Source organism: Juglans regia, chromosome 3 (assembly GCF_001411555.2).
Source record: "Juglans regia cultivar Chandler chromosome 3, Walnut 2.0, whole genome shotgun sequence".
In the NCBI taxonomy this organism is placed as follows: Eukaryota; Viridiplantae; Streptophyta; class Magnoliopsida; order Fagales; family Juglandaceae; genus Juglans; species Juglans regia.
The window spans coordinates 23,644,703-23,649,086 of record NC_049903.1 but is presented as its reverse complement, the minus strand read 5'-3'; positions in this window follow the sequence as shown (position 1 = coordinate 23,649,086).

Here is a 4,384-nt window from a genome sequence, read left to right as displayed (position 1 = left end):
GGATATAAGAAGGGAGCTACACTTGCAAGTAGATGAAAACTCAGTTTATATGCCTCTTGGATGATATACATTATCTAGTAATGAATGGAAACCATTTTGTCAGTGGTTGATGGGAATTAAGTTACCAAACAGATGTGCCTTAAACATGTCCAGATGTGTGTGAACTCATGAGTAGAAGATAATTGGGTTCAAAAGTCATGATTAACATTTATTTTTACAGCGCTGGTTAGCAGATGGAATTCGTGGTTTGTTGAACAAGGGTGTACATGTAGTATTGACAAATCTTGTGTCTTTCTTAAGGATTTATGCTGTAGAACATTGAACGTGGTCTTTTGGGATATACCTGTAATATTGTGTAAATTGGAAAATATAAATTTACCATTGTTCTTTGATATAATGGTTTATGTAGTTATCCATTTACCTCGTGAAACTTTGCTTGCTAGACTAGTGCAGTATGGGTAGATGTATTCAATTGGACGGTTCATCAATAAATTAAATCGATCAATGGGAAATAAGGTCTGCCCAAAAAGATAAATTACAAAGACATATATTGATAATAAATGAAACTTTTTATTCTATGTATTTATGTGGAGTGGACACAAGGTTTTCCAAGCAAGAAAAAAACTAAGGTTGCAAGAATCATAGCAAGAATGAAAGATGATTATGCTCACTTTCTGTTTTTGAACAAAGGGTTCGTCCTATAGGTGCATAGGGTGGATATGATATATGTGGAATAATAATTGACCGTATAATATTACATGTGCTGTGTACATATGAATAAGCTAAAATCCAAGGGTTTCATTGATGTATAGAAAAAATATTAGCAGTAATTTTCATTATGGTTTGAATTAAAGGTTGATTTTAAAAACTAGTACCCCATTATTTCATTAACTTCTTATTGTAATAAACAAATAATTATCATTATATGTAGATTGTAGAGATGTATGGTCTAATTCTGAGACAAGCTCAAATGAATTGTATACTTTGGCACGTGATCCATTGAGACGTACTATTCGATACTCTAGATGGTGTAAGGCTATAGATTTCACACCACTGATAGGGAAGGAAATAGAAAAAGCAAAATAGTGGTGTCATGGTTGAAGGTGGTCATGGGGATGAAAATATCGATTTTTATGTAGCCTTCACTGATATAATTGGGTTAAAATACTTAGGAGAACACATCGTCTAGTTGTTCAAGTATGTTTGGTGGGATGTAAGCAATCCGAGATTGGAAATTCATACTATGAATACTTGATCAGTGCCAATACATCCCAAAAATGGTATGAAGATGACCATTTTGGGCTTTCTTGCAAGACAAGTCAAGTCTTTTACTTGGATGATCTTGAGTACGAGAGTGCTTGGCAAGTGGTACAAAAATTCTCACATCGTAATATTTGTGATAATATCCCAAAAGTTTAGGAACAAAATGAAGAATGTGAATTTCCCTCTAGCATCGAAACTTATCAAGAAAATGAACCTGATATTTCATTATTTATGAATCTCAATCAATATGACATGGTTTCACTTTGTAAGGAAGACATTGAGCCTAAAGTTATTGATGTATCAATTGTAGAAAATAGTGAATCCTCGTATGTATCCATTGACAATGAGGGAGAATGGTCAAGCGAAATTAATACTGATTGATTGCTGCATGTAAAAAATATCAATTTGAATAATACTTGAAAGTTATTTACACTCTATATTTTTAAGAGTTCCAGACAACTATGCCACATAAACGTAAAGAAATCTGTTTGCCTACATCGAGTCCTAACTCCCCGTTGGACTCACCTAGTGAGGATGATGTATAAGCATCCCAAGAATTAGAACATGATTTGTTAATAAAGATTAATTACATATATTAATTAGAGCACAATATGTTAGTTAAGATTAAAAAATATGTGAAATATATTTTTCATCAATCATGTAGTGATTACAAAATCCTGTAGAGGCCCTGGTGTTACCAAAGGCATTAGCTTGGAGAAACTACAAAAGACAAGCAAAATCAAACTTAATATTGATGATGACCACATTGGTGGTAGTGGAGATCCATCAACTTGGCTTGCTTCTCATGTTGGTACTTTTACTCATACCTATGCATCTATGACTACATTATTTTGGGCCAAAGTTTCCTAAGATGTTAAGGATCAAATAAAGAAGTGTTGCCTGGTACATAAACACTTTTTGCTTTTGTCTATTAAACATGGTGTGTCGTATTATGTTTGGGTTGCTTATTAATTCTATTCTAAAACTATTTTCAACGATGAATTTGAAAAATCTTGGGTGATGAGGGGAGTGAAAGACCATTGATGAGCTGAGATGAGTAATGCATACCGCAAGTATAAAGGAAGATGCCACAAACACTATTGGAAACTTGAAAACACTATGGAGCTGCACCAAAATCCTTTACAAGGCATGCAAGTCGATGAGTGGAAGGAACCTTGTGATATGTTTGAAAAGCCGGCATATTACGTAAATGTTATATTTTATTATATTCTAATTATTTTTCCTATATCATACTGTCTAATCATTTTACTTTCTTTTGTATGAGAGAAGTTGTGTCAATCAAGTAAATAGATCAAACTTGAAGATCCATCTTTTGGCTGGCCCGAGATCTTTCCATCGTCTCTCAAAGAAACTGGTAAAATTAATTTTTTCTTCTTATAATTTCACTTTCTTCATTCTTTATATTTTATTCTTTTATGTCTATAGAAAGAAGAGACTCTTGTTGAGTATAACTTAACGACATTTGTCGTATGTTAAATCACATACTAATTACTATGGGGAATAAACTTATCCTGAAGTACAATCAAATTATGCAAGAGTTGAAGAACCTTTTGTGAGGGTCGTGCCAATGCAAGGGGATAGATCATCAATAAAATGTGAGTGGAAGGAAAATATAATAAGCCACTTCATTGGTGTAGTGGAAAAATAGCTACAGGTACTGCAAAGTGCAGCTAGTCCAGCATATGAACAGGCAACACTATGTAGAAAGCCTGGATGACACATCCCGATGCAAGGTGATAAAGGACTTTTTACCTTACGATAGGCGATCTAGAAAAGCTGCATGATGTACGAAGGCTAAGAATAAGCTTAAGGCAAGCAAAGGTTGATGACAAGACCCTTGATTACACATACGATGTTTCTAGGACTATATGGAAATGTTCAGAAGGTGGCAGTGTCGTAAGTAGAAGCCCAAACTTAATCTGAAGAGTCACATCTAGAATAAGTCTACTGAAAGGATTATACATATCATATTGTCTAAACCCAGAGGTATGTTCTAACGCCATGTGGGAGACTCTCAATTGGAGAGAGAGACTACGGATCAAACACAAGGTAGGTCTAAGGACATGCAGACCATGCCCTGCCAGTCTGTCTCTGCCATCTTGTAGTGGGATGATCAAGACTAAATGACTCGTATTCAATTAAATCTGGAGTTAGAAAGATGTCAGAAGGATACCTGACGAACTCGTTATATAAAAAGCACAAGGCTAAAAGTCAAAATCTCACTTTTGAGATCGTAAACACCTTGGAGTCAGATTCTTCGAATGAAACAAGTGACTTCAAAGGAGAAAAGAAAGGAGCAGTGCAACGCCATTGTGATTTTAAAACAATGAGATAGGTTAGCTTTTAAGATAGTGTCAAGAAATGGGGGGTAAAGACCCATTTGGATACTTAGAATATCTCAGTATATATGTGAATAATAGTGAAATAGTTTGAGTTAAGATGTTTTCTTGGGTTTATAAAAAGGAAAGAGAAAAAAATGAATAAAATTATTATAAGTTTAAAAATTGTTTGAATATTATTTTTGTTTTGAAATTTGAAAAAGTGGTATTTTTTTTTTTTGTTTAGGAGTTTAGGAAAATTGTAATGATTAAATGAAAAAGTTCAGGATTTGAATTTGAAAAGTATTGTATTTGAATGATGTTTGGTAGTGTATAATGGGTATGGTTTTGTATATTTTTTAGAACCGAACTGATATATACCGGTTTTAAAACTTTAAGAACTGATACTAGAACGATTAGCTATCAAAATCGGACCTTTTGATTTTTTCAATTTCAATCCAGTCTGGTCTGAATTATCTATGTTAGTAATAATATGATGTTCACATATACTAAAATATTAGTCTATTTATATTATAGTATTAGAACATTATTTTATAATAATTAACACATATAATATAATATTGAATTTAACTATAGTCTAAATTCTAGACGTTTTATATGAGTATATATGATAAAATGTGTAAAAATGTATTTACAAAAAGAATATATATATTATAATGTATTATGCCAAAAATGTATTTATCATTGATATATATTATCAAAAGTAAGTTTATATTAATACTTAATATTAATGTTTATGTTTAAAATTAAAATTTTATGTT